Source organism: Amblyraja radiata, chromosome 5, assembly GCF_010909765.2.
Source record: "Amblyraja radiata isolate CabotCenter1 chromosome 5, sAmbRad1.1.pri, whole genome shotgun sequence".
NCBI classification, from domain to species: Eukaryota; Metazoa; Chordata; class Chondrichthyes; order Rajiformes; family Rajidae; genus Amblyraja; species Amblyraja radiata.
This window is the reverse complement of record NC_045960.1, coordinates 73,194,263-73,212,756: the sequence shown is the minus strand read 5'-3', so window position 1 is coordinate 73,212,756 and position 18,494 is coordinate 73,194,263. Positions and strand designations below refer to the sequence as shown.

General features: G+C 42.7%; 1 non-coding gene across 1 annotated transcript; it reads left to right on the top strand.

The window, feature by feature from the left end:
* Window positions 1-211: 211 nt before the first annotated feature.
* LOC116973836 lies at window positions 212-403 on the top strand. The gene has a single exon (XR_004412144.1). It is a non-coding gene; the product is annotated as a U2 spliceosomal RNA (small nuclear RNA).
* Window positions 404-18,494: the final 18,091 nt, after the last annotated feature.

Genomic DNA, 18,494 nt, shown 5'->3' with positions numbered 1-18,494 from the left:
TAGACATCGACCTTGAAGATGCACACTATTCAGTACCTTCTCATATAAGTTTTGGATATACCGCAATTACCTGGATGGAGTAACCATGATGAGCGTTGCGGCATTTAAGTCAAAGTTATCCAGAATCAACTAGTCCTGACACTTAGAAACATTCCGTCATGGCATGTCTATATATTAACGACAAACTATCCTTGGATACAGCTTTAGCTGCATCGCTTCTCGGCCTTTTGGCTAAGATCAAGTGTAGTATCTGTTCTTATCAGTTTAATAATCTGATACGTCCCTTATCTAGGGACCATATATTAAATTGAATTTTGGAACAGGGAGATGGAATAGGGGCTTGCTCCGTCCACTCCACGCATCGACCCAGTATTGCAGTGCCTCTGGGAACGGTGCACAAAATATATATCCAGATATTTACGTTGACCATCCACAACGTTGTTATCTGGTATTCATTAAGACTATCAGTCATGGTGCATTAACCACCAATCAACTACGTTGCAAAGTAATTGGGATATAGCAGCATTACCAGCTACTGAACTTTGTACCTTTCCTATGAGCTGAGATACTAGTGTTCAAAACTATCTCCATACCTGTAATATGGGGGCAAATGGATTAATCTGTAGTGTTATCATGGAATTTATCGGCAGGAAGGATTATGGTTGTACACTTCCACCTGTTTTGAGTAACATCTTATGTGTCCTGATGTGTTACTGAGCTTGTAATACTTAATGCCAATATGAATTGACTTAAACATGTTATATATTAACTTACTTAATTCTAGTGAAGCATTTGCTCAGTAATCCACCAAATGTGCATGTTCGTTTATAAGATAACAACATCAGTGGTGGCATATACCAAACCACTTGGGCGGAGAACATCGATATTAGGGGACAATTTATTAACAATTGGAAACCGTATGTCGTCAAACATGTTTGACCATCAGTAACTCACCTATCAGGTGAGCTAAATACTGTAAACATACATTTAAACCAAAAATATTTGCTGAAATCACTAAGCAATATGGACACCAGATATCGATTCCTTATATCCAATTAAATCACCACGTACTAACTTACGTCACATGAAACCAATCTCAAGGCAGCGGCAATGGAGACATTCCCGCGTATTGAGGGGTGGGGGGAACCTAATCTCTATGTTTTCCTTTCCTTCTACCTCTTCAATAGGTACTACGGCTTCATCAGTCGGGTACTACGCAAATTACAGTGGACCAAGTCCACAAGCATGGTCCCCAGTGATCCTCGACATGGTCATTAAAAGAATTGCAGAATTGGGAAGACCATTGCTGTGCTTGGATCAGGAGCACTATCAACCTGATGACAGCATTCCGTCGCATATCCTAGGGAACATACCTGAGGAGCATCAAGAAATGGTACACTGTTTCCAAAACAGGAATTACACATTCAACTATAACAAAAAACTGTACTGGAGCTCCTGGCAGGTCTTCACCACAATGAAGGACATGTTCTGTTAGCCTACTCAACTTGGGTACCGCTCACTGGTGATCAGATACAGGAGAGGTATATCAATCCATTCCCCAGAAATAGGTACACCCAAATTGGGATGTCAGTGAAATCCTGACATACCTTAGGGGATGATCACCAGCCAGGTCACTCACCCTGGAACAGCCTACCCTGAAGATGGACATGCTGGTGGCCTTACATCAACACAAAGAGCCAGCTCTCCCATCTACTGCGATGGGACAACATGGTTATAACACCAGTAAGTGTCACATGCCCATTCAAGGGTTGGCCAAACAGAACAGACCAGGAACATCAGGTCCAGTCATGAAATTCCGGGCATACCCACCTGAACCACGTTTTATGTGTCATGACCCACTTAGAGATCGACACAATAAGGAATACCGAGGGAGAGGAAAAAGCCTTATGGGTCAGCCACAGGAAACCTCATGGTCGGGTGACGAGCTAAACTATCTCTAGTGGCTCAAGCAGGTACTGGGAGTTGCTGGAGTAAATACTAACGTGTATAAAATCTTATTCCACCAGAACAGCTTCCACGTCAGTAACTAAGAGGATGGACGAGCCTATGGACCACATCCTGGCTACTGCAGGGTGGTCTAGGGAGTATACGTTCCAAACTTTTATAACAAACCACTGACAGAACCTATATCGTTTGCAGAAAAAGAATCTGCAAAAAATATATAATTTAAGCCCGGGGGAGCAATTGGTCTTGTTGTTGTTAATAACACCATTATTGTTTTTACAAACAGATTCATGGTTGATTACGATAACATACTTCCTCCCTCGAATGACTTCGGCAGCGAGTGAAGTATGAACTGTTACACGGTTTGAAATCACAGAGCTTTGAAGTCTTCACGTAGTCACTCACGTGACTCCGAAGTAAAATAGTAAGATTAAACGAGAACTTACCAGTTTGAAGTTTGATCTGTATTTTATGAGGAGTTACGATGAGGGATTACGTGCCCTCCACTCCCACCCTCATTATATGGATCAAACTAATAAATTGATGTCTCCTTATCTTTACTATGTTTACTTCAAATAACTGTGTCTATCTGTGATTCCACACCGCTGCTTGGAAGTATGCCGCGCCTGCGCGCTGAGCGGGTTCTTCACGTAATCCCTCATCGTAACTCCTCATAAAATACAGATCAAACTTCAAACTGGTAAGTTCTCGTTTAATCTTACTATTTTATCCTTAAACAACACATCAATGTTATACAGAATATGGCTGTTAAAGAACCTAGGCACAATTGGTAGCATTAGTTCTTGTATCCATTTAGCCAACCTAGGAAGATGAATGTCAAACCAATGATCTGTATAACACAGAATCTACATTAGATAATGTCAACCCCCCCTCCCCCCACCACCCAACATCACCCACTCCCACCCAGAAGCATGCACTACAGACATCATAATCAAGGAACTGCAGGTGCTGATTTTGGTTCACAAAAAAAGATACAAAGTGCTGGAATAACTCCACGGATCAGACAGCATACCTGGAGAACATGGATGGTGATGTATCAGGTCGGGACCCTTCTTCAGTCTGAATTAATTAATCCATTCATAAAATTAATAACATAATAAATGAATTAACTAAAGCGAAACTCAGATTAACAGTTAAGGGGCTGTCCCACTTGGGCGACATTGGCGAGTTTGGAAGAGTTTAAAAAAAAGAAATGTTGAAGACCTCCTTCGACTATGTAGAAGACCTCCTTCGACTATGTTGAAGACTAGCTTCGACTAGCTACGACTAGCTATGACTAACTTCGGGAAAATTGGATACCGAATAGTGGAGAGTGAAGACGACCTCCTTCGACCTCCCTTTGACCTCCCTTTGACTATGATGAAGACTATCTACAACTACCTTCGACTACCTTCGACTACCCTCGATTACCTATGACTAACATGCCAACCTACTACGACCTACTACGACTTAACCTACGAGTAAAAAAAGTATCAATTTTTTCCATGGCGACCTTTTTTTACTCGCGGGCATTTTTTAACATATTTTAAAAAACGCCGCGACCAAGCTGAGGCCTCGAGTACTCGGAGACCATTCTCGAGCATGAAAGAGAGTTACGAAGATCTCCTACGACCTCGTGTCGACCATGCTGCTAGTATGAGTCAAGGGCAAACTCGCCAAAACTCACCTAAAGCAAAATAATTATTGACCAAGGCACAGATAATTATTGACCTAGGCACTAGCCTTTTCAGATTTTGTTTTTTGACTTCCACCTTGAAAAGTAAAAAAATTCTGCTGAAAGGAAATACAAAGTTGAGTATGTCCCAAGAATAACGGATTAATTTATCATCTAGCATGGGTTAATAAGAGAGTGCATGCCATTGTATAAGTTTGATTGAAAGGTACAGCAAGAAATCAGACCTTTCAACCCACCAAGTCTGCTCAGACTACTTCAATGTTATCCCACTTTTGCCTCCTCTCCCCACACACTAAGGGCAATTCACAGAGGCTAATTAACCGACAAACCCATCGGACTTTGGGATATGGATAGAAACTGGAGTACCTGGAGAAAACCCACACGGTCAAAAGGAGAAAGTGCAAACTCTACATACTCAGCATCCGAAGTCAGGATCGAAACCGCATCTCTACCGCTGTGAGAAGCAGCTCTTCTGGATGTGCCACTGTGCAGCCCATCTCCTGAGGATGCAGAAGATCTTTTAGTTAAAGTTAAAATTATTTGTCTCAAGACATTTACAGAATGGTGTGCTAAAAAATGGAGCTGAAAAAAGACTCTGAGTGGATCAAGAAGGTGTAAGATGGATAGAGAATTAATTTAATAAGGAAACGGAAAATAGTAATCACTTGTAGTTGGCCTAGGTTGACAGCTGTGAACAGTGGATTATCCTGTTTTTTTTTAGATTGGGACTATTAACAATGTTCAAAATTTGTCTCTCTGAGATTTTAGAACAGTGCCTTTCAGTTTACTGACATGCAATTATTCATATGGTAGTAAATTTAAGTTCATAAACAACAAGTTATTCTTTTAGAGGGTGACACAGTGATGCAACAGTAGATTTGCTGCCACAGTGCCAGATACCTGGGTTCAATCCTGGCCACGGGTGCTGTTTGTACAGGTGCTGTCTGTACAGACTTATAATTTCCATCATAAATATGCTTATGATTTGCTTCAAGATGTGCTACAAAACTGTTGGAGTGTTGGAGTAACTCAGCGGGTCAGGCAGCATCTCTGGAGATCGTGCTGAGTTATTCACAAAGGCACTTTGTGTCTTCTTCTGCTATAAAACAATGCCTTCACTAATTATATACTCATTTATCTTGTTCTTTCATTTTAATGTTTGTATACACTTCCACGGTTTTGTTGAGATTGTATTAATATAATCAGATTTCAGAATAAATTAACTAAAGGGAATCTCAAGTTACCAATTTGACAAGAAACAAATCACTTCAAGAGGTCCACATGCAAGTTCAAGAACAATTCAAAATTTCTCACTCGTGCAACTGAGGGAGTGAGCCCCGCAATAAAAGGTTCAACGTGTATGATAAGAGGAAAAAACAAAAAGACTTATGCCAAAGGAAAATACTGCGACATTTCAAAATGTTGTGCAAATAAGTTGAGGAAGAAGATAAATTGTAAAAGACAGTGATGTATAAATAATATTTGTAAGTGACCTACAGATGAACAGCCAGATAATGGACCATCTATAAACCTTTAATTCAGCTGTGGGAAATTACACTTAGTGAGGACATTTGCTGGGACGTATATTAAGTAATAATAATAATAATGGATGGGATTTATATAGCGCCTTTCTAATACTCAAGGCGCTTTACATCGCATTATTCATTCACTCCTCAGTCACACTCGGTGGTGGTAAGCTACTTCTGTAGCCACAGCTGCCCTGGGGCAGACTGATGGAAGCGTGGCTGCCAATCTGCGCCTACGGCCCCTCCGACCACCACCAATCACTCACACACATTCACACACATTCACACACAGGCAAAGGTGGGTGAAGTGTCTTGCCCAAGGACACAACGACAGTATGCACTCCAAGCGGGATTCGAACCGGCTACCTTCCGGTTGCCAGCCGAACACTTAGCCCATTGTGCCATCTGTCTGACATTGTGTACAGTTTAATCCAGCACAAGCTGCTCCCAGGGTGTTCAGTGATAGTGACCACCCGCCCCACTGCGTTACATTTACTGGAAAAGGCAGAGATCAGTGTCTGGGCTGAAATCCTGGGATTTGGTGGTGAGGAACGGAAGGAATATTTCACCATGTATTTTGAAGATCAGACGGTGGCAGCAGCTGTTTTCAAACATGTGAAGGAGAACGAGATCCTGTACACCATGAGCTACAACCCCTCCTACTGCTGGATCCTTGTCCTGACATTGGGCCCCTTCTTCACACAAACACACCGGGACCCGCAGCAAGTTCCCAAGACCATCACACAACTATATTACTACCTTATTTACAATATCCTGAAAAACCACGGCCGTGAGATTGAGAACCTCCGTGAGGTGTTACTGAAGCTTGGTCAGATGGCCTTCACTGGAGTGGCCGAGAAGAACATTGTGTTCACAGTTGAAGATTTGATCAAATACAATCTGCAGCCTTCCCAGTTCCTGTCCGGGTTCCTGATGGAACTTTTGGAGAGAGAGGATTCAGCCCGGAGCGTGGTGTACACCTTCCCGCACCTCACCATCCAAGAGTTTGTAGCCGCACTCGCACAATTCATGACTGTAGATCGCGGGGATATCACGACACTCCTCATTGAAGCCCATGGCATGGCAGACGGGCGATTTGAAGTATTTCTCCATTTTGTTGCTGGTCTCTCCTCCCCGCCGACAGCTTGGATCCTGGAGGAGTTTCTGGGTAAATTTCCTCATCAAACAACCGGCCGAGTGAGTGACTGGGTGAAGAAGGAGGTTAAACGCCGGGCTGCAGTTCATTGCTTGTACCCCACTTGGAGTAGCGTAACAACAGTACACGTCATTGGTCGTGACCCGACTGCCATGAAACCTCCCATTGGTGGAGAATGTTCTGGAAACGGCTTTTTCATCTTCATCATTATAATCATCTGCCGCCGGGAGCGGGCGGGCGGGCGGGTAATAACGGGCGTCGACAGTTGGTCTGTGGCGGGAACGTTGTATGTTGACGTCACTGGGCCTCGCCCCGCCCCCGCTCGCGCCGTTACCCGAGGCAGGGAATGTTCTGGAATGTGCGCGGGGGGGGGAGGTTGTGTGTTGACGTCACTGGGCTCCGTCCGCGCCGTTACCCGGGGCCGGGAATGTTCTGGAATGTGCGCGGGGGGGGGGGGGGGTTGTGTGTTGACGTCACTGGGCCCCGCCCCCGCTCGCGCCGTTACCCGGGGACGGGAGCGGCCGTTGGTGACGACACATTCAAAGCCGTTTGAAGCCGGGAGCGGGAGCGTCGACAGTTGGGTCGGGGCGGGGGCGGGAATGTTGTGGAATGTGCGCGGGGACCGAGCGATAGAGACAGAGACGGTCGATGAAACATTATTGATCTATATCTATGGTGTTTGGCGGGACCGGCGTTGACCGGGGGGAAGATGAGTTTATCGGGGAGTGTGTGAGGCAACACGTGTTGGGGATCTCGCTCCGTCGGGGCTTCACGTAGGGAAAAGCACTGGCTTATTGAGAAGAACAAGCTGCTCCTTAAAAATTTATTGGATTACATTGGGGGGAAAAAATGGAGTTACTTGGTCAGCCTGTGAGAGTGGATTTTGTACCCCTAGATTTCAGATGGAATTTGGTGGATAGATGGCATAATCTATCACATGATAGATTATTTCATGAGCTTCAGGGTAATAATGAAAATATTTATGATTAACAACTTAGTGGTCAGCAGTTTATACTGAATATCCAGCCATGGCATAATTGAAGAAATTGTTTGCCACTTCAGAAGAAATAGCTGTGGACAAGTTACAGCAATGCACTCCAATAAGATTGTGGGTTCATGTGTCACTTCAAAGACTTCTGACAAGAAAGTGGAAAGGCATGTGGTGTAATAATGAAGGAATGCAGTCTATTATTTGCTGTTTGTTTCTATTGACCCAAACAGAAGCCATTTGAGTTGTGCCCCAGGCTCTCAGTGAATCAACCAATTCAATTTTGCCAGTTAAAACCATTCTCTCACATGCTGATCAATTGTCCCCTGGTTCTTTTGACACCCATGCTCCTGTGCCATTTTGGATTTGAAGAACAGCATCTAGTATGCAGCCTTCACCATCCTACCTACCTGTTTTGTCGGCTTTAACGATCTGTGCACTTCTACACCATGGACCCTTTGTTCCTCAATATTTCCTTGCAAGCTACCACCTTTAATAAACCTTCTAAACCTACATCACCTCATACTTGGGGCCAAGGAAAGAGCGTTCACGTCGCGGCCCTGTTTCAACCAATCTTTCCACCACCACGCACAAGAAGCACAAGAAGCGCAAGACAGACACCATTGTGCAGATGCCGAGAAGTGTGTTCAGCTCTGGCTGAACAACTTCTAATCTTGTGTGTGGACTCGATAAGAAGAAGAAGACCTCATACTTAATGAAATCCCATCTGCCATTCCTCCACCTAATTTACCAGCTGATCAGTATCATTTGGTAACCTCAGACTCTACGCCTCATTATCAACACCACTATTAATGTACTTGTCATCTGCAAAATTGGCATTTTTATGCAGAAATTGGTTATATGTGGAATTTAGTTGCTGGCCTCTGTGTATGTAATATATTTGCAAAGAAGAAACATCGGGTGCCCAGCAGTGATGTTAATCACAATGCCCTTGACAAGAACACAGCTACAATGGAACGTATATTTTCTCTGCAGAAGCAATGTAGGCCTTGACTTTCTTCTTTAGTGGGACCCTGAAAGCTTGTTTGAATGTGGACTGAAGGAACAAACCAGACATGTGCACTGATAGGGTTGTGCTTCTAATGAAGATAACAGAAACATCTTCCATTGTATTTAAAGCCTTCTGCTTTATTTGGGGGTTGTGTTAGCAGGGAGGCAGGGACTCTGCCTCGTTGAAGCTTCTTCGGTGTTCCCTTGCCCACTATGTCCATGCCATCCATCGCTCATCGGTTCATGCTAGTTCCATTTTATCTCACTTTTTCAAAAGCTCCCTGCACACTAAGGACAGTTTACAGAGGCCAATTAAACTACCAACCCACACATCTTTAAGAAGGGGGAAGAAAGCAGAGCAGGTAGAGGAAGCCCACATGGTCACAGGTAAATGTGCAAACTCCACACAAAGAGTACCCATGGCCAGGATTGAACCTGGGTCTCTGGTGCTGTTAGGCTGCTATGGTGGGAAATTACACATGTAAATTAGTGCTTCCCCTGTGACATCTTCAACTGCAGATCGTTGCAGTGAGTAACTATGCAAAATATAACCTAGATTTCTGCCATTTAAGATCCTGACTCTATTCCTGCCATGCATGCAAGAGATTCAATCCTTGCATTTTTATGTTAAATTTGAATATCTAGCCCATTTCATCTTCAGGATGACATGCCAAGAAATCTCATTCACTCTGGGCTGATATGTGCTTCTTATATCACCAAGGCACTGATTCACGACAGCTAATTCCATTGAATAATGAATATATTAGAACTGACAAGTTCTTCCAGAAATTTAAATATAATTGGTGTTTTGTTACAATATTTTGGAAAATAAAAAGAGATAAACCTGACTGGAATTTTCGTAGGCATTTTCAACCTCTCGCTACTAATGTCTGATATCCCCATCTGCTTTAAAGGGACATCCACAATACCAGAGCCGGAGAAGAGCAAGATGATATGCCTCAATGACTGCTGACCAGTGGCACAAAGGTCCGTCCTGATGAACTGCTTTGAAAGGATGGTTAAGGCGCATATCAACTCCTGCTTTAGTGAGGACCTGGACCCACTGCAAATCACTTACAGCCACAACAGATCAACAGCAGATGTGATCTCACGGGCTCTCCATTCTGCATTAGACCACTTAGACAATAAGAACAAGTATATCAGGCTGTTGTTCATTGACCACAGCTTAGTGTTCAACACCATTACTCCCTCTAAGCTTATCATCAAGCTCAGGGAACTAGGTCTCTGCTTGTCCCCATGCAATTAGATATGCAACTTCATCGTAGGCAATCATCAATCAGTACAAATTGGCAACGCTTCCTCCTCCATCAGCACAGCGGCACGTCAAGGCTATTTTCTCACCCCTCTGCTCCACTCTCGATACCCATGACTGTGTCGCCAGACATAGCTCCAACAGCGTCTTAAAATTTGCCGATCCTATCACCGTTGTGGGTTGAATGATAGGTAATCATGAGTGAGATAGGTGGAAAAGATCAGGTTGAGTGGGAAGAAGGGAAATAATTCTTCCACAAGAGAATAGATGACCTTAGAGTAGATGCTAACTTGTCTGTAATTCCCAATTATCTCTCTCGCTCCTTTCTTAAAATGTGGGATAACAACTTCCTGGCCCTTGCAGTGTACAGTTCATCAATGTGGGGAAGGTTGCAGCCAACAACCTTTTCAGCTGATCGAATGATTCAATGCAGCCTCCGGATGTCGGGCTTGGTGGCTGAGCCAAACCAGACCATGATGGAGAAGGTGAAGACAGACTCTACGAAAGCTCACCGTGCATATGGATGTTGCAACAATTTTGCATGCGGACAAAAAATAATGATGTGACAACACAAATATCCAATAATGTTGAAAAATCGAGAGCTGTATATTCAAACTGCAGGGTATAATTCTTTTCAACAAAGTTCTCAGACTATTACGTGGATAATTGGAAAGAAGCATTGGTCTTGTAAAAATTACGCAATTTTTTTTTTTCTTTGGCTGTATCTTTCGGTCTCCAAACTATCACTTCTGTCTCCAGAGGGATAAAGAAACATGAAGCAACAGAAAAAACAATGAATAGGGAAGCATCTCATTGAAAGTTAATCTAGAAACAGCTGTGAGCCATGTTATTTGATGCCTATATTTTTTATGTCAACCAAAGCGGAATCTATTTTCCGTTTGAAAAGTGAACTTTGGATTCAGGCTCTCTTGCAAAAATGAATTATGTTTCCAATGCAGAATTGTTATTTCTTTTATTAATAAATCGTGCTAAATATTCACAGACAGAGTTAGTGGTGCATATCAGCTTTATATGTAACTATATCTTTTTGGAATGGAAATAAGTCTGGTGGCATATACATTAGTATGAAGCAAAAAATGAGTATCTATCTGAAGGCATTAAAATTATGCCGAATCAGCTTTTTAACTGTATCACGCATGAGGGTATAGAGTTAGTACTTAGGATAGAATTAATTTGGATCAATTCTTTCCAACAGCATAATATTTTTAAATAGTAAGGAAGATAAAAGAGAAAGTCATTAAATAGTTGAGGTGGAAATACAATCGAGATACTGACATATTTTCTTTAAATTTACATAAATCCAAATGTGTTCGGCTTTATGAATGCTGCTGAATCAAGTGTCTGCTCAGCAGATTTCTAACTGGTATAGTTATTAGAAAAGCTTTGGTGAAGCAAGTTATTCTCCACAGGATATTCAGTATCTGACCTACATCTGAAGCCACAGTATTGTGTGATGAGCTAGCAGTGTTCCCTGGGATGTTGATAATGAGGGAATTGATAACAGTGATGCTGTTGAATGGCAAGAGGAAGTGGTTTGAAATTCAGTTGTTCATGAAGTTCATTATACTGCATTTCTGCACTGCAGATATTAGTTGTAAATTATCAGTCAGTCTTTGGATAAAGTCATGCAGTTGGTGCAGGAACACAGAGACTAATTTAATATCTGAAGAGTTATAAATGGGACTGAATGACCACCAGCAAATAATGTATCACCACTTCTGGTCTAATGATGAAACAGCTAAGGATGGTAGGGATTAAGCCTTTGCTCCGAGGAACTCATGCAGTGACATGCAGTGGTTGAGGTGTTGGACTGCAACCAACTGGTATCAATATTTGTTTCACTGATTTTATTGATTAAAAATGTAACTTACCGTCCTTGACATGGAACATAAAAACTGACTGCAAAAGTGTTTATAGATATGTGAAGAGGAAAAGATTAGTTAAAACAAATGTAGGTCCCTTGCAGTCAGAAACAGGCGAATTGATCATGGGGAACAAGGACATGGCAGACCAATTGAATAACTACTTTGGTTCTGTCTTCACTAAGGAAGACATAAACAATCTGCCGGAAATAGCAAGGGACCGGGGGTTAAATGAGATGGAGGAACTGAGTGAAATCCAGGTTAGCCGGGAAGTGGTGTTAGGTAAATTGAATGGATTAAAGGCCGATAAATCCCCAGGGCCAGATAAGTTGCATCCCAGAGTACTTAAGGAAGTAGCCCCAGAAATAGTGGATGCATTAGTGATAATTTTTCAAAACTCTTTAGATTCTGGAGTAGTTCCTGAGGACTGGAGGGTAGCTAATGTAACCCCACTTTTTAAAAAGGGAGGGAGAGAGAAAACTGGGAATTACAGACCAGTTAGTCTAACATCGGTGGTGGGGAAAATTCTGGAGTCAGTTATTAAAGATGGGATAGCAGCACATTTGGAAAGTGGTGAATTCATTGGACAAAGTCAGCATGGATTATGAAAGGTAAATCATGTCTGACGAATCTTATAGAATTTTTCGAGTATGTAACTAGTAGAGTGGATAAGGGAGAACCAGTGGATGTGTTATATCTGGACTTTCAGAAGGCTTTCGACAAGGTCCCACATAAGAGATTAGTATACAAACTTAAAGCACATGGTATTGGGGGTTTAGTATTGATGTGGATAGAGAACTGGCTGGCAGACAGGAAGCAAAGAGTGGGAGTAAACGGGTCCTTTTCAGAATGGCAGGCAGTGACTAGTGGGGTACCGCAAGGCTCAGTGCTGGGACCCCAGCTATTTACAATATATATTAATGATCTGGATGAGGGAATTGAATGCAACATCTCCAAGTTTGCGGATGACACGAAGCTGGGGGGCAGTGTTAGCTGTGAGGAGGATGCTAGGAGGCTGCAAGGTGACTTGGATAGGTTGGGGGAGTGGGCAAATGCATGGCAGATGCAGTATAATGTGGATAAATGTGAGCTTATCCACTTTGGTGGCAAAAACAGGAAAGTAGACTATTATCTGAATGGTGGCCGATTTGGAAAATGGGAGATGCAATGAGACCTGGGTGTCATGGTACACCAGTCATTGAAAGTAGGAATGCAGGTGCAGCAGGCAGTGAAGAAAGCAAATGGTATGTTAGCATTCATAGCAAAAGGATTTGAGTATAAGAGCAGGGACGTTCTACTGCAGTTGTACAGGGTCTTGGTGAGACCACACCTGGAGTAGTGCGAACAGTTTTGGTCTCCTAATCTGAGGAAAGACATTCTTGCCATAGAGGGAGTACAGAGAAGGTTCACCAGACTGATTCCTGGGATGGCAGGACTTTCATATGAAGAAAGACTGGATAGACTCGGCTTGTACACGCTGGAATTCAGAAGATTGAGGGGGGATCTTATAGAAACTTACAAAATTCTTAAGGGGTTTGACAGGCTAGATGCAGGAAGATTATTCCCGATGTTGGGGAAGTCCAGAACTAGGGGTCACAGTTTAAGGATAAGAGGGAAGTCTTTTAGGACCGAGATGAGAAAATCATTTTTTACATAGAGAGTGGTGAATCTGTGGAATTCTCTGCCACAGAAGGTAGTTGAGGCCAGTTCATTGGCTATATTTAAGAGGGAGTTAGATGTGGCCCTTGTGGCTAAAGGGATCAGGGGGTATGGAGAGAAGGCAGGGATGGGATACTGAGTTGGATGATCAACCATGTTCATATCGAATGGCGGTGCAGGCTCGAAGGGCCGAATGGCCTACTCCTGCACCTATTTTCTATGTTTCTATGACATCAGACTCCATCAACTCTTCTTGATGTCAGGTCTGCTCACTCTCTTGCCATCATAGGAATTTATCCATGTTTTGAGCAAAGCTGGAATAAATTTGGTAGCTAGTTTAAGATACTTCCTTTGGGGGAAAGGGAGGCTCGAGAGATTTAAATTACTTGTATAGTACCGTGACAATAATTGGCAAGGTGCATAGGAAGGATTTAACAGACAATGGGGCCTATATTTAATGTATTAAATCAATGAATATAGTACAGAAATTGATATTTTAGCCCATCTCGACCATGCCATCTCATAATACCTATCTACACTGATCTCACTTGCCTGTGTGAGGCAAGTGCCCCTCTGTGCCTTTTAAATATTGTAATCATATTTGCCTCCACCATCTCCTTAGTTAGTTCCAGATATCCACAGCTCTCTGTGTGGAAAAACCTACCCTTCAGATTTGCTTTTTGATTTCTCCCTTCTCGCCTTAAAGAAAAAGCATACATATGTAAATGCTGGAAATTAGAAATTGAAACAGAAAATGCTGAAAATACTCATCAAATTACACAGCATCTGTGGGAAGAAAAATAGAAAGATTAAACGAGAACTTACCGTTTGAAGTTTGATCTTTATTTTATGAGAAGTTGAAGTGAGGGATTATGTGAAGAGCCCGCCAGCCTACATGCGCGTCAATCTTCAAAGTAGCTGTATGAAACATAGAAACATAGAAACATAGAAACATAGAAAACAGGTGCAGGAGTAGGCCATTCGGCTCTTCGAGCCTGCACCGCCATTCAATATGATCATGGCTGATCATCCAACTCAGTATCCTGTACCTGCTTTCTCTCCCTTTAGCCACAAGGGCCACATCTAACTCCCTCTTAAATATAGCCAATGAACTGGCCTCAACTACATTCTGTGGCAGAGAATTCCAGAGATTCACCACTCTGTGTAAAAAATGTTTTTCTCATCTCAGTCCTAAAAGATTTCCCCTTTATCCTTAAACTGTGACCCCTTGTTCTGGACTTCCCCAACATCGGGAACAATCTTCCTGCATCTAGCCTGTCCAACCCCTTGAGAATTTTGTAAGTTTCTATAAGATCCCCCCTCAATCTTCTAAATTCTAACGAGTACAAGCCGAGTCTATCCAGTCTTTCTTCATATGAAAGTCCTGACATCCCAGGAATCAGTCTGGTGAACCTTCTCTGTACTCTGTACTGAACCACAGAATAGTTGCTGACCTAAGCTATAGGAAGATTAAAGAGCTAGAACTACCGCATGATCTTTATGAGAATAGGGTTGGGAGTGGAGGGCACGTAATCCCTCACTTCAACTTCTCATAAAATAAAGATCAAACTTCAAACGGTAAGTTATCGTTTAATCTTTCTATTTTATTTCGAAGTCACGTAAGTGACTACGTGAAGATTTCAAAGCACTGTGGTTTCATGCAGTGACACAATTTGTGTGTGAAACACTTAAACAGATAAACCATTAATGGTAGGAAAAAACATGAGCTATTAATATCATGATGGTAACTTGCATACATGGCCATTGTTCTTAACTGGACCGTAGTTCCAATACACTGTTGAGTTAGACAATAACTCATGCAACACTGCATAATACTATCTACAAATATCCAGACATATTCCACCAAATTTTATAATTTATCAACCTGCACTATGTAACCTCATGCTGTATGATGAAAGGGAAATCCATTCTATTGGCTGCTAATGAGCCATCAGCAATATCTTAAGACTATTGAATAACAAAAGAACTATCTTCCATTTCATAGGCACTAGCAGCTGAGTGCACTTGTATACCTAATGACATCCCTGATCTCTGCTCTGGAGGTTATGCAGTCAACCTCTAATGTACGCAATCCTGCTCATTTGTTTATGAGATTATTTCTATAACAAGCTACCCTAATGTCAGTATGACTTAGAGACTAAGCCAGAGATTGAGTAAGGCTGTGTTCTTTATGCTGAGATCAGTTGCTGAAAGCATAATCATCTTAAGATACTGGTCCCATTACGAAAATTAGAGGAATATTTGCATAACAATTTACTGATATACATCGCACATTACAATGAGTGTAGGCTATTGAGGTGGTCAAATAAAGACACCCTGCATAACGTTAGAGAATAGTGGGTGAAGAACCAATCATTTATGTCCCACTTATGGTACTACAGAAATGATAAAGCAGCACAAGCAATGTCAATTGTGCTATCACATAAAAGCTTCTCTAGGCTCAAACTGGAAGCCACACAAACCTCTGTTACTTCTGTTTAAAATTGACTCACATATGTTGTTCACAAGCTTCTCATACAATCGTGCAGAGCTAGCTGCCCTGAGAAGACAGGCTGTCCCAGCCGTCACTCGTGACTGAGTAAATAAGAGTTGCTTCAGCTCGCCTACCATGGCGCGATTGAATAGGCAAATTGGTACTGTTAAATTTCATGTTGCCTCATTTGTAATATTGCAAAAGATATCTACCGACAACCCATAAGTTTTATCAGCTGCAATTTTGCATATTACCTAAAACTCGATGACATAATGCCCTTTAATCTGAGAAGGGCAGCATAGGCTTTCACCACTAGCTTTGTTATCAAAACAGCAGAATCTGTGCCTTATGTGTATAGATATGACAGAGTATGCAACTACAAGATCGATTCTCTGAGTCAGTTAAATTGCAGAAACCCAATCATTCACCCATAGCCTGATGCTAACCCGATTCGGCTTGCACCATATTCCTGTAATCTTGAGAAGTATTCCTGTAATCTTGAGAAATATACCCCTCTAGCCTTGGCCAGAACACTCATCCTCGGATGAGCTGTCACTGATTGCACTCGGAACCGCTGTTCCTCTCTTGATCCTACGGACGGAAACATTTTTTGGCTTTCCTACCCGCGGAAGATGCATTATCTAGTTATTCATACATATCGCTGATAGTATATAATCAGCAGCTAATGACTTGAGCTGAAAACCACAGTTTCCCTTAGATGTGGGAATACGAGTTCCCTGTCAACTCTTGACTAAGAGTCACCATGAATACTCAGCGTTTTCCTTCAGAGTGGAGATTAGTATAATGCAAGGCTGAATCAGGAATTACCTCGCAGTCCTTTGACTGAAACCACATGTCTAAGTCGCCAGAGTGCACAACACAATCTCTTCAACCCGCCACTCAATCAGGAATACTGGTATAGAGAGCCTATGGATTATTATAAATACATTGTTGATTCACAAAATGAACCTGCAGGTCAGATAAAGTTATATTATATGCCAGACGAGCTTCCTGCTGTAACTACCTGTCCCAGAGAGGACAGCAATGATGATTCCAATGAACCAGTAACTACTAACTGAGGAGAAATAACCCATATGTTGAGAAACTTCAACTACTTTATTCTATTGTGCAGTCTGAAAACCTCAATCACAGATGATGAAGCAGTGCTTCCCTGGTCACTATGACTCCTATGGCCAGCCAGTTCCATGATGGTCTACCCAGATCCAGGGTAACCAAACTGTTCCTACTTGGAACTTACAGAGGCTACTATGCAAGGCACCTTGCCAATGTCAACCTGATCTATCCCAGAGACAGTGAAAATGACTAGACAGCCCATGCTGGCAGTAAACCCAACCTGGGCCGACAGACTGCTCCATTTCGGTGTTTACGGAGGTTAATAACGAGACCTTACTTACCAGCGCCTCTGACCCCGGGTTGATTTGCTTGTTGGAACTTCAGCGAGGTTCCATTTGCAGACCTTGTCTGTCAAGCTTGTCATTTCTGTTAGATAGCTGATGCCGCTGGCCAACTCCTCTTGTAGTGGCTTGTCCGTCCCCGAGGGAACAGCAAGTTTAGGGGCAAGAGCACGCAGCTCTTCCTTATGCGATTGTCGCACATCATGCATTAAAGCATGGGATCCCGGCACATAGTCATGTTCGGGGTCATGTTTGGAGTCAGTCCATACTGATTTCTGACACTCTCTTAGAGTGGGAGAAAATTGCACCCTGAACCAGGCGTTGCCATATGCGTATGCCTCTGACTGTCTGTGCATGCTTCCATAACTCCGAGCATATTTTGTGACACCATCTCCGATAGTCTTTCGGGTGGGAGGAATATTCCAACCCTGAAACCAGGGTAGCTACAGGCATATGACTTGAACTGCCTGTGCATGCTTCCGTAATACGGAGCATAATATTTGGCACCATCTCCATGACTTCATTCATCCGAGTGGGAGGACTTATGCAACCCTGAACCAAGAGCTGCCTCAGGCATGTGTGCATATACTTTGGCACCATCTCCATCACTCCATTCATCCGAGTGGGTGGAATATTGCAACCCTGAACCAGGAGCTGCTGCCTGACATGCCATTGTAACACGGAGCATTTCTTGTGCCACCATCTGATTAATCAGATGTTCTAATTGAGACAAACGTCCAATCACATCTGCCATAGATGTCCCAAATCATCCGACAAGACTTGTCCCACAGACTTGGCTTTGACTTTGCCCCGACTCGGGGTTGTCAGGCTGCTCCCTTCAGCAGCCGAACCGGGACTAGTTGTGCAGATTGGTGCTCTGTTGGTATCATCATTTTCCAAACAGATTGCACCTGCTAGTGACTCCGAGTCCTTGCTCCCTTCTGGAGCCAACGGAGTATAACAGGGAAGGACTGGAGCACCTCTGGCCCCCATACGCCAGACAGAGTGGGAGAAATACTGCAACCCTGCCAGGTGTTGTCATAGGCAATTACGTTCACATGATTAAAAGAAGCCTATCCCTATTAAATCAGAGATTCGACTACTTTATCGATATGCATATAGTTGGAGTCTCTTGTAAAATAATCTTCAACAGTCCCCTCTAGTGAGCGGAAATTACCATGATGCCACCAGGTGTAGCTCCCACAGGTGTCTGATAGACACAGCTCAAAAAAGACTTCCTAAGCCAGGAGCTCTGGACTGCAATGGCAAGTCCAATTTCACTACACCATTGGTGTATGTGATAATAAATGTCCTTTGTAATTATCTTTTTAAAACATAAACTTTATTGGTATGATAAGGCATATTGTTATATTGCCAAAGAATTTAAACATGACTTTGGAATGATAGTCACAAACGTGACCGTGTCAA